The sequence below is a fragment of the Coturnix japonica genome, chromosome 9 (assembly GCF_001577835.2).
Source record: "Coturnix japonica isolate 7356 chromosome 9, Coturnix japonica 2.1, whole genome shotgun sequence".
NCBI classification, from domain to species: Eukaryota; Metazoa; Chordata; class Aves; order Galliformes; family Phasianidae; genus Coturnix; species Coturnix japonica.
Window position 1 is genome coordinate 12,648,487 of NC_029524.1, and position 13,410 is coordinate 12,661,896.

At 44.8% G+C, this 13,410-nt stretch overlaps 1 protein-coding gene across 14 annotated transcripts in view; it reads right to left on the minus strand.

Annotated features, from left to right (window-relative positions):
• LPP (LIM domain containing preferred translocation partner in lipoma) overlaps window positions 1-13,410 on the minus strand; it is a 306,103-nt gene that overhangs the window by 215,717 nt on the left and 76,976 nt on the right. For 12 of the 14 annotated variants that reach the window (XM_032446708.1, XM_015871615.2, XM_015871622.2 and 9 more), the window contains one exon: window positions 7,191-7,255. The exons of the other annotated variants lie outside the window; for them this stretch is intronic. The gene's annotated coding sequence lies outside the window, so the exon portion shown is untranslated. The remainder of the gene's footprint in view (window positions 1-7,190; window positions 7,256-13,410) is intronic. 14 annotated transcript variants of the gene reach the window in all.

The following is a 13,410-nucleotide window of genomic DNA, read 5'->3' on the forward strand; positions in this document are numbered from 1 at the left end:
GAGCAGAATAAGACTGCCCACATGAGAAGTACGCTCGGAATAGCTATTGCACTTCAAATTCACACCCTGGCTTTGTTTCGCAACACTTCCCCTGTGCAGAAAGGCCCGAGGCATCAGATTCAATTTCTGCCTGTATTATCAAGAGCTGAGGACTGCTTCCATCTGCGAGCAGGACCGTGGCCTATGAGAGGCCAAAGTACGATCTGAGAGGAGAAAGGTGAAATCCACCATTCCTTAGTGCTCTCCTGTATGTGGATGTGCCTCAATATTGCTTTAATAACTGAACCCTGATGACTTCATCCCAGCAAGTAGCTTTGCTTGTGGGTAAATGATCTCTGCTTTACCACAGAATATGTATGCAGGGCACACACAAATGGCAGGCCCACACCTGTGCGTGGATTTAATTCCTTTCCAAAGACTGCAGTCCCATCCCTTTGCCACAGCTTTGCCCTTCATGCATTGCCCACCTGTTTCAAAGATGACCTCAATTTCTAAGGGAAGCTACTTGGGACATGTACAAACATGCCTAAGGGGGGAACAGAGAAAAAGGAAAAAAAAAAAAGAAAAAAAAAAGAAAAAAGAGCTTAAAATGTGTGGGTTTTTTCCTGGAGAATGAGACTGCAGGTTTCAGAAGGGAAGCAAAAGTAGAATTCTGAGCTTGAAAAGCACCCAGGGCGCAGCCATTAGCATCCCTCCCTGTGGGACCTAGAGCTAAGCATTTACAAGAGCAAAAAGTATGAATTTTGAGGGCAGTGGGCATTCAATTGGGCTCCTTTAAAGGCCAGAAAGTAATAGACAGTAAGATATTTCCAACAGAAGAAGACCGGTATAAAGAAGGGCAGCTGAACCCTTGCAGGACGACAGGCACTTCAGCTACTAAGCCACTCACGAGGTTTAATTTTCATTCCTGTTAACAACCATGCTATCCAAATACTCTGTGTACAGATCACACAGCAGCATTGCACTTTTGAGCATCTTAAGAAAAAAGCAACAAAGCAAAAACATAGTGAAAGAGGGATTTTCATGAGCAGAAAGCAGATTCATGCATCCAATTCTCAGAGGCTGGTTTCCTAACCTTCATTATGAGCCTCCAATAACTTTTCTCTGAGAAGCAAAACCATGCATTTGCTTTGCTCCACTCAAACAAAACCAAACTGGAGAACACAGCCCAACTGTGTACTAGGAACCTAAACCCATGTGCAATTATCTGCCATATTAGTTGCATCACTGTGAAATCCTACTACATACATAGCAGCCACCACACCAAAGATAAAGGGGTAAGGGACAGTCCCTGCTCTGCAGTGCCTTTGGTCCTCAAGCTGCTATCTAACTTTGCTCTCTGTCATTGCGTAGCAGATTCAGGCAGTATTTCCTATGGCAGAGAATTACACGGGCTGATTACCCTCTGTGGAAAAGCAAAGAAATCCTGGAAGCAATTTTCTGTCTCAATTGTTCCCAGAGCAAGGGAACAATTTTTCAGCCCTCTTCCTATTTTCTGCTCATTTCCATGCAGGCTCAGAGTGCAGAACTCATCTCGCTGCTGTCCTGCAAACACTCAGCCAGGTGAAGCTTCGCACACAAGCAGACCTGAAAGCTTCCACCTGCATCAGCCTTGAACTTGGCCACAAAGGCCAGAAAGTATAGAAGGAGGTAGGTGTGATAGTCAGCATCTCCAGGAAATGGTCAGCCCTAGGTAGGAGCAGGTTTAACTCCACAGCATGGCACCATGTGGCTCCAATACAGTTCTTAAACCCAGCTCTTTCAAAATTCGTGACTAATTTTTCAAAGAAGGTTGTGAATGAGCAGCTAGAACTGAGAATCACAAATCACAGACAGGACTCGCGTGAAAGAAGATCCTTTTCTGAAACTAAATATTTCATTAGCATGAAAAACAACATTTTTGGTGGGAAAAAGACAGCATGTTTATAAAAACAAACAAACAAACAAACAAAAGTCTGAACGTTCATGGTTATTTTTGTTATAGATGTTGTTTTTATTACCAAGATCTGAAAGCAACCATGCAAAACAGCCATCCTGGGGTTGACACTATTTCCAGTTTCCAAAACGCCCACATAGGCTACAAAAACAAGAGACCAGTGTGATGCTGTGCACCAGCACACAGACATATAGGGGAGCCCAGGGCTACTGCAGTTTGGCAAAAGACTGTGGGACAGGGCTGGGATGGACCACAGCTCTGCACCAACCCTGGCGTGCTGCAGCAAGGACTCCAAACGTAGAATTTTCATCACTTTGACAACAAACGCGCTTCATACATGTACACACCCACACTCAGAATGATTCAATCAAAACCCTATTTTCCTTACAAAGGAGTTTTGATAGAAAACGTTCTATTTGCCCTAGTCAATTTGGCTAAAGCATCAGTCAAAATGTTTTCCTGAATTGACACCATTGGTGGCAGAGCAGGAGAACAAGCTCTGAGATAATCTGCCTCCAAAGCTGGGGACTGACCTTTCGGCTGCATTATTTTTCTCGTTTAAAACAAAGGTAACTTTTAAAACACTGATACTTTTCTGCTGATGCCGCTGGAAGACGCGGAGCAAACAGGGCTGTGTCCCTGCTACAGAATCTCACGGCCAATCTTAGTATCGCTTAATTTTCAAATGAGGAATTTGGTAGTAAACAACCTTTCCGTTGTACACAAACATTTTTAATTTCATGCCCTGCTAATCATACATCTGTTAGAGTTCCTCTTCCATCCATTGCTGGAGTGATAATAAAAGAAAAAGTGTCGCGCCACGAATGTCATTTGCCTAAAATGAAAACTGCATAATAATCGATTTCCTTCAGCGGGATGAGGGAGGGCAGCAAGAAGCAGAACTCACCCAATGAAGGTAACAGAGATACAGTCTGATGCCAGCTGGTGGTCCCATTCCCCAGCTGAGGGGTGGGTTACAGCATCCCCATTTCATGGGCACTGCCACCACATCCACCACTCCTGTTTGATTTTGAGCCTTTTCTGCACTGCTGATACATTACTTTTGCCTTTTTTTAGATTCCTCCTATTGCCATAGCTATGTTGAGCCAACTCCATGTCAGAAATGCTGCACCTGTGGGAGTTACAGAATGAAAGAGCCCTAGGAATCCACTTGGTGCCCCAGGCAATGTGACACAAAGACATAGGGGCAGAATCATATGTGTCTGGATGGCCTCCAGCCCATCCAGACCTCTACCAGCATCCCCTCCCAAGGATGGTTTCTAAAGCACGGTTATCTACATAAACTCCCCCTCATTATCATCAAGAAACCCAGTAGTTTGAGTAATCTCCACTACCACATCCCATGTGCACCTAACAGCCATATATCAACATTAGAGCATCCCCAGCCTCTCCAATACATCAGGCTTGGGGCAGCCACTGGGAAATGCAGTGAGGGTGATCCAAATCTGCCTGTACCACCTGCAGGACTAGGTGACCACGATCAGCATCAGAACACACGCTGATGCATCCTACCATCAATACACAAAAGCATTCAGCTCTGGGTTTCTCAGACCTCTAATCAAAGTGCATTCAATCAAACAGCCCTACCAGAATTACCAGTGAAAAGGGATGGCGAGGAATAAAAAAGACTTTGTTGAGCAAAAGTACTCCGAGACACATTTGATGTAATAGTCATATGATTAACAAACTGTCATATCAAAGTTTTCTGCAAAGTAGGAACACTCTGACAGTTCATATTTTAAAAACTGACATTTTGATTCATTACTGTAAATAGCACTCTGTATTAAATATTGTGACAAGGCATACGGTGTATTTTTTTTTTGAGCTCTGTAACATTTAGGAAGTACTGAGTTTGGGGGGAAAAAAATCAACAAAAAAAACCAACAACAACAAAAAACACCCTGTGTGTAATATCAAATGCAGTTAAAGAAGAACTCTAAGAACGCTTCTAGAAGAGAGGATCGTTACTTCTGAGATAACCCATGTCCCTGCCACCATCTCCAGCACTGCTGGGAATTTGGCCCGCAAGGATCTTAATGTACTGTTTGCATAATAAAATAGGGAATTGCCTCATGGAACAAAAGAGCTATAAGAAAAGTGGCTACATTAAATAATGTAAAATTACTCAGTAGCAAATCATCCCGAAGCTGGCAAAAGGAAAAGAACGCTAAAAGGAACTGAATTGCCACTCAGACTATCTGAGAGCAGAGGATGACAAGCAAAACAAACATAGCCACGTTCAAATGACTGCCCAAATGTGCTTCACACTCATCCCCAACAGTCTCTGGCGGTTTTGCCCCTTCCTTTGTCCACATCTCTCAAGCCAGGTGAGAATATAGGCAATACTGACCCAACTATGACCCATCATCTCATGGGTCCCTTCCCTGACTGCTCAGCATGACAGACAACAGCACACTGGGTGCATAAGCAATGCAAATGTTTTGCATTTCCTCAAAAGTAAGGCAGGTGATGGAGAAATTAAAAGCAAAGCCCCAGCTAGTGCAGAATGGCCTGCCAGAGGAGCAGGAGAAAACCTGAAGCTGCCCAGCCCATTTGCAAGATGCTCAGGTGTTATTACGACTGCAGTCAAGGGCTTTAGAAAGAAAAATGGTTACCGTTACCATTACTTACAGCTGGCTGCAAGTGGAGCTCTGGGCTCAGTCTACTGTGAAAGAATGGATATGCTGTCATAAACAGAGCAGTGAGGCCAGACTGGGCCATGGTGGAGCAGTCACGCATGCTGAAGATGGATCACGATGCTGCTTTAACATGGGGCTGCTCCAGCACAGCCTGCCTTTCCCCCAGGAGCAGCCACATACCACTCATACGCTGGAAATCTTGTGGATGGGTACGCATGCCAGTAAGTGTGGTAGTAGTAGTGGTCTAGCCAGACATCCAAAGCATATTGGCACTGCTATAATTTGTCCATTCACCAACATGTTTTCCTAAAAACACCCATATGCTTTTCCTGCAGTTCCCATATGCTTTTGCAAAGAGAAACAAAAACATTTTGTTAGTTGCGAGCGATTGATCGCCGCATGTTTTGCAGAAGTCAAATAGAAAAACAACAACAAAAACGCAGTCAGCTGCTTCCCCCCTCCCTTTCCTCTCTGTTTCATGGAGGGAACTGTGAAGAGCAGGAAAAATTCAGCCCACAGCAAAACACACAGCTCATTTTTTTTATTTTTTTTTTTTTTTTTGCATTGCAAGATATTCTAGGAATTACAGGAGGAATCTTCATTAAAAACAAGCTATCAAAGATCTGGCAGCCGGTGGCATTCCAGACAGTAATTCAGTGTTGGGTGTTTGTCTGCTAGCTTGGGTCCTTGTGGAGGGAGCCCAGCACATTAGTTAACAGCCCACAGGAATCCAGGCTCCTGGAGCAGCACGTTAACCCAGCCTGGGGTACACTGCCATAAGGAGGTTACAGCCTTTCTCATCCTAATTTGATGCCAAATCTATTGCTGTGCCCCCCCCTGCCATGTGTTCCCGTGCTGCCAATGTAAATCCCAAGGCAGCGAGCGGGCAGGCGGCCGGGTTCAGCCCGGAGCAGGCGTGTGGGTGTACAAGTATGTGTATGTCAGGGCTGGAGCGTGTGGGAACCAGGCCCCTCTGCTTAGATTCATTAGGGAACGCAGCAGACCCGGGGCCAACGTTCAAAGACTGCAACATTTCTCTGGAGAAAGATTAGTGCATGTTCTTCTTTACACAAATAAAATTAAAGGGAGAATCGTAATACGGACAAATCAATTAACTTCTGAAACGCCAAGGGCACCAAATGTAATAGCAGAGAAAGATGGGAAGAGCTTCATTACAGGGACAGTGGAACACTGCACAGACTTTCTTCCTTGGTAAAGAAATTCAGTTGTTGCTGCATGAAGTTCTGTTTTTAGTTTTCCTCCATAACTACCTGAACATCACTGCTTCCTTACCCAAATGGTTATATACCTACATATTGATACAACCCCAGGCAAGGAGAGAAGAGCTTGGGAACATCTCTGAAGACTGTGAAGATATCTGAGGGCAGATGCCCAAGGACTACTGCAGCGCTTGACTCTGCAGCATGAGCCTTCTATGGGGTGGAGTACGAGGCTGACCTTTTTCACGTGACACAATTCTACAAGCATGAAGGCATTCAGTGATGCAGTCTGATGCTCTCCATCACTCGAGAAGATTTAACCAGAAACGTTCTTTCCAAAATTAGGGTTTCCTACAGTGATCTAATGTCTAACAAAGTCTAATGAGAGGCTGGATGCAATAGGACAAGAGCCCAATTTTCCACTGGAACAAAGCTGAAAAAAACAGTCAAGAGAAGAGAAATCAATCTCTTCAATAGGGTACATGGTAAAAATAAAAAGAAACAACACAATTTGTCGGAGACAGCCTGCTTGGTAAGATGCATTTTATGATACATTTTTGTTCTGAGAGGACTTGTGAGCACCTGAACATCTGACTTCGAAATTCACAAATATATTGATGCTGTTCCTTAAGCTTTCGGTAGAGAGCAAACCTAATACCACCTCATTTAGTCAACAGTCTACAAGGGTGGGCTTCTCCATGGGTTTCATATTTACAGCAAGACATTGGGACAGTCTATTAAACTTAGATGGGAAAGCTGCCGCAGAGAGAGTAAGAATAGCAGTAGTGCTGCCATTAATCTTCAATAACCCAGCAACTGGGAAGACCAGGCCTTGAACCAAATTCTGTTCTCTTGCTATTAATCTCCTGTCCTCTGCTTATTAATCCTTTGTCTGTCTTCTTCCTTCAACATTTATTAATGCCCCCAACTGTTCACAGTAAACAGGATGCTGAGATCTCATCTCTAGCTGGCTATAATTTATAAGAGAGGGAAAAAAAAGTAACAAGGAAAAAAAACAAAAAAGCAAGAAGAGGGTGAAAAGAAGGAAGGAAGGATGCGGACTGCCTTATTGAAAGGGCAGAATGAAAGGGCACTACCATTTAATGACACAGCAGGGAAAACAAGCAGCACCCCCGATCTCACCTAAAGCTTCACTCTCACTGTGATTTAATCATCACATCACAGGTCCAGACCTGGACCTAGAAATAGCACAACCACCTCAAGTCTCTTGGCTTCTATCACCACAGGCTCTGGAGAATTGCCTGTCATTTGCCGAATGACCAGATTATACTTGGCAAATGCAGTGCCAGGGTCTTCACGCTCTGCCCAAACTCAGTTGCTTGCAAAGGCCCCAAGATGTGACCCACTCCTCACCTGGAAGCACAGCAGTCCCGTCAGACACTGAGACAGACGTACAGACAGCTTCTTCTAAGGGACCTCTGCAGATGGAAACAGAAAGGTCAGAATGAACCTTTTTGCTCATAGTAAAAGCAGAGAGCAAGTCGAGCTGGCAGTGACCCCTCACAAAGAAAACAGCCCCAGAAGGGCCTGTGAGCCTGCCACCCTCCCTGGCAGAGTGGATCACAACTGTTTTTCCTCTGATATAACTCCATGTCAGCCTGTCCCTGCTTTGATCCATATAAGGGCTTTTCACGCATTGGCAAGACAGATCAAATCTGAGCAAGCAACAGAGTAACAGAGGTTCATTTGAAAGAGAAGCTACTTGTTTTAAATCAAGGTAGAGCTGGTGAAAGGCATTGACGTAAGGGCTCCAGGTAACACCATCTTTTTCAAAGCCTGGCCAGACATGCCTCTTCCTGCTATGGTCAATGTGACTCACCCACGGTGCTGCCTGTGATGTGTGGGCACCAAGATGAGCTAAAGGGGAGATGGGATGCACTAAACACACATCAGTTGCAGTAAAAACAAATGATAGGGTGGGACAGCCCAAATCCTGCCTCTGCCTGCTTCCCTGGTTTCCTTTAGGTGCCTCCAATGCAAAAGGGAAAACTGCTTGCTGTGCTTAACCAGCAGCCTTTCATACTTCCAGCATTTTGACAGCTGAGCCTACTCTTGCATTTGCCATTTCCTTTCATCTCCATCCCAGATGGAAATAATGGCAACAGTCAGCAATGGCTCAGTGCAGCTCTGCCCCTCTCCTCATTGCCGTGGGGGACCAGAGCAGCTCCTGCCTGCCCCATGCTCCCAAACCCAAAGCCCTGTCGTTGCTGCAGAGCCAGGTCTTCCTGGAAGTAGTTTCACCCTCCTGGGCAGCTGGAGGAAGGGGAGCGAGGGATGGAGAACAGCAGCGGCTGCTTCAGATGTTCCCAAAGCACATGGAAATCCACTGAGGACCTGCTTCCTCTGACACTGCCTATTCCTTTCATATTTGCCATGACAAATAATTCATGTTAACATTTTTTCAAGCGCTGTAACCCCATATCAAGTAACAGCAAAAAGACAGACAGGTGTCCTGACCACAGAGGCAGCATATGTGAACAGTTTGGAATTTACTATTATTATTTCATAAAGGGGGAAACAAATCCCACAGACTTCTCTGTGCATGATACATTTTCTGCTCCCTGTTTGATGTTGCTTTCAGGCTGAAGACTTCAAATAGCTAACCCTAACCTACGCCTCAAGCCTGCTTTAAACTAATGCCCCTTATGTGACCAGAAATGAATGCATGGTGAATCGTGAACCCCACACAGAGTGAGCTGATGAACGGTGGCCCATGCCTCCCATACGCTGCACGGCCATGAACACATTGAGATAATTCAGCCTGGTAATTCAGCATGACCAGTTCTGTGTTTCCGGAGCTCGAAAGCACAAGCTCCAAGCCAACTGCCCAGCCACGCAAATTCAGAGAGGAGGAAAACGTAACTACTGGGATTTTCTGCAAAGCAAACACATAGAACCTGCACTTCCACCTTCTGCCTACCTTTGGGAGATGCTTAACTAGTCCAATCAAGGGAATCTCAACTTGGCAGCAAGGGAAAGGGCTAACCCAAAGTTACAGATGTGGGTATACTCAGGGCCCAGCTGTTTGCTTCTTTGCTGACATTCTGGCTTTTAGAAATTAAATCAAAACCCCACTTAACTTCAGAGAGATTGCAACTTGCATTTGCAGTGCTGCTGAAACCTCAGCTGAGAGAACTCCACTGAAATCGATGGAGTCATTCAGATTTTCTTTGGTTACAGACCTACAGGCCAATAAACATTAGCGTTCATCCAACCTCCAACTAAATATTGTCTAATAGAAGACCATTATCTTTGTCAGATTGATTTGGATAACTTATTTAAAGCATGCTTGAAGACTCATTAGCATCTTTGGGTTTAGTGGTTGTATTCCAAGCATTAAGGCCCAGCAGCTATTAAACACTTGAAAAAAGCATGCCAACAGTTTACAAACAAAGCTGGAGTGAAGATATAAGTTTGTTTTCTGTTTTTCATTGGGAAACTGGTAAAATGAAGAAAGAAAATATAGAGAGAAAATGAACATGAGCTGTGCGAACCCACTGAAAAAATCATTCAAGTTATTTGATAGATACTAAGTTAAAAAGAAATACCGGGATGGGAAGAGGAAAATCATAGCAGGGAAACCCAACCCTCTACTCTTTTTGAGCCTTACCATGTTATGTCACACCTGGTGCACCACAGGAAAGGGCAGTTTCACGGGCAGCAGCAGCTGGGCTTAAGTTGGGCTCCACTCCTTTAAGCCTTCCTGAACAGTACAGCTTCCCAGCAATGGACTCAAGCTGAGCACACTTCTATCAGCAGATGGGTGCTGCCAGCACGTCTTACAGCTCTGTTCAAGGGTGGGTGCTACTGACCATCACTACATCTGAACCTTAGACACGAGATCTTTTTGTTCTACAATTCTAAGAGTCTTACCCAACAATGTGATGAAAAACTGTTGGGTTAAACAACAACTATGGGAAGGACAAAATATATACAGTAGTAGTGATACTTTATTAAAATCAAACAAACCAGCAAATCAAAGACAGAGCAATGGATATGGAGAAGTGATCTTGGTCTCTGCTACTGCTTCAGTGGCACAGAGCAGCTCCCAGCCACAACCAAGGCTCAGGTGCTATAAGCAAACCAGATAAGTCTACCAACACCATACACAGTCAACAACACAGTTCTTCTGTACTGCTGGCTCCTGAACCCTGAGAGCAACCAATGCAGCACAGCACACAGGGAGAGGGTGCCCAGCAGAGCTGCTCCCACAGCAGCAGTGGGCACATCCTTCCCTGTCTGATGAGGACCCATCGCAGCAGCTCCCTGTTTAACAAGGCCTTATTTCCAACTCTCCCCACTGCTACGCAGCAGCTTCTCAGACAGACCAAAGAGAAAGTCAGGCACTGCTCAAGTAAGCACCTGGATCTACAAATAACAGATTAAATTCTCAAGCTACAAAACTATGTTTTAGCAAAAGTGCAATTGGACTCCGTGTACTTGTTACATTTCTAAATATACTCCGGTTGTCAAGACAACAAAGAGACTGATGGATCTCTAAAGCGTACTGTATCTATTTAATTGTCAGCATTTCAAACCGACTCGAGGAGGGGGAAAAAATGCTGCGTGATAAGTCTAATTGTCATGGTTACCACTGGCTAACCCCATAATAAAAATATATGTATTCTAGCTGAATGTGCCAAGCCATGTGAGGAGCAGATGGGAGACATTCTCATTACTGCGACAGCCTCCACTGGAAAACTAAACTTGAGGAAGGATGCGAGAGACTTTACAGAGCTCTCAGACACAACAGATGCCGTGGGCTGCAGCTTCCCACCCTCCTGGCAGCAGCCGCTTGGGCTTTTCCTAAGCCCATGGGCTGAGCCCACAGGGCTGGGGCTCCCTAACTCACCAGCATCTCTCTTTGGGGAGTCCCGTCCCTCCCAGTAAGATGCTTTAGATGTCAGAACATTGCTTCTTAAAAGCTGCTAACAAAATGTAACACGCAACTGCCTTGGATTCGCACTCCCACCCTCACCAGCTTGCTTTGCTCCCTTCAGGCAGCTTGCAAGCACTGCTCTAACTGTTAACAACCATAAGGATAGCTATGGCCAGCCTCAGAGAAGAGGACCAAGCAGGAAGCCGCAGCCAGAGCTCAGGCTGGTTGCTGTGACACAGCCCCACAGGCTCTGTGCCCCATTGGACAATCAGAATCCAGCACCACTACTCCTGTGTGGTCCCTCCTGAAAGAGATGCCTTATGAAAAACCATCAGGTGTTGTTTTTTAACATGGAAGACTTCCACAACAATGTCTAAGGTATCTACCTAGGTGTAAAATTCTTGTACAATCCAAACTTTCCTTGCCTGATCAAACTCATCCAACTGCACATCTCTCCATTTCCTTTCTTCAAACTCAAGTCCGTCTCGCAAGGGAAAGGCACAAGTTTCAAGGTCAGGCTGGATGGGGCTCCGAGCACCTGTAGTAGCTGTTGAATTATCCTAAAAATGTGGTCCATAATGCTTAGTTCCCTAGAATCTCTTTATCTCCACTGACAGCTTCACGGAAACTAGACGGCATTGCCTAAGTCCCATCCCTAGGAGTGAGCCACAACATCAAACATGATCTGATTTGAAAATACTACTCAACAAAAACACCATTTTCCAAGCCTCTCAAGCAACGGGTCTGAGTTGTGATACTGTCCTCGGAGCCTGCCCCTGCTCACTATTAAGATGAACAATTTCTGAATTCCAAATATGAGCATCTCGGTGACAGATACCGAGCTTTCATGCCTACCAATACCGTCACCATGCGGTTCACCATCACGTCCTGCTCCACAGAGCCGGAGATGGGCAGTGAAAATCAAAACAAAAGTAGCACAGAAGTGTTATTTCCGGGGTTTGTGCAAGAATTATTTCAAATACTACTGAAGTTAAGAGCAAAAAAGGACTCTTACACGCAAAGAATATTCACATCCAAAGGACTCGGAGGCAGCTGATTATTACAAGGGCTTGGGTACACCTAAAGGGATGCAGCATCAGTATTTTTTGTCCCTTGGTGCTTAAATACTTTTGAAAGTAAGCACTTCCCATAAGGAACCCCAGAGAAATAACAGCCCTTCTGAAAGCTGTATCCAGAGCTTAACTGAGCCGAAATCCCAAGCAACCAAGAGCTTAAAATCATGCTCCAAATTGTATATCTCAACATTATACAGGTGTAGGAAGCTAGCTTTGGTTTTTCTGTTACTGAAAGTGCTCGCCTATGGCATCAGGCTCCTATAGTTATGGCTCTGGGACAACTATTACATTCTGTTCTAATAAAGTACATGCTCTCAGGAGCAAACTCCCCAGGATGACTCCTTTGCTTTGGCACAAATGGACTCATTTGGTTGAGATAAAAGGATGTTCCCTTGCATCATTTTCATTTGATTTTTATTTTTTTTTATTTTATTTTAAGATAGGGAAACAGTTAATTTTGCTAAATGAGTGCTCTGTTGCCATGACTTCACTGCAGACAAACACAAAGCCATCAAGCTCCTTTTTTCTGGGTGTAGCTTTTTAAACAAGTATTTGATCGTCTTCGTTTTCTTTCTTCTTTGCCCAGCACCCCCCAGTCAGGCAGATACAAAGAGGTTACAGCTACTCCCTAAGTCAGAGAGACACTACTGTGCCTCTTTATACCCTCACACTGCACCTCTGCCAGATGTGCCACCGTGCCTCCCGACAGCCTGCAGGACAGTGCTGCCCACAGCAGCAGGCAGCAAATCTCTCCAAAGGAAAGCCAAAGTGTATGGGATTGGTCCCTGAAGGGCAGAATTCCCACTCTCCCACCAAGGACTGAAGGCTCCATCCTGCTCACTGGCAAGCCAGACTTGCAGCCTCAATTAAAGGTCCTTCCTGCTGCCTCAGTTTCCCAGACAGATGAAGCAGGCTGGACATACATATTGTCTGCCTATGTGGGGTGTTGCGACATGCACTGAGTTAATATTCATGAAGTACGCTGGGGATTAAGAGTATTATAGACTTCACAGAGATGAAGGTTTTTCTTTTTCTTTTTTTTTTTAATGTTTGCATTGAATAGACAGACTAAGTAGAAACAGCATTTGTAGCCTGCAGCCATTATCCTAGCAAATGGCTTATTACAGCACGCAGCCTACCAGCTCACCTCCATCCTGTCTTACTGAAACACATGTAGGTGGAAGCTGCTCACTGCACTGAATTTTCCTTTTTACTGTCTCTGTCTGATGGAGACTCTTGATAGCTGGGCTCACAAGACAGGGATTAGGATATAAATACTTCAATACAAGCTTGTTCTTTGGTACCTATTTATGACGATCACAGAACAATTAATTACTTCCCATCTAAGACTAATTCTCGTCTCTTCCAAAAAGGCTGGGGGGGGTGGGGGGGGACAGGCTGGCTCAATGTTTTCCATTTCCTGATGAGTCACAGTAGATCCACTACAATAAACTCAATACTTCAATCAGACTGTTTCTTATCAAGGTGTATTCAATACGTTACTAAGATGTGGAGCGTGCTATTTTAAGGGCTAATTTCAGGCATGGTATGCATAATGCATTATCCGAACAGACCGATCCCCCCTGCACCACCACCCCTTCCCACACACCCCAAATCA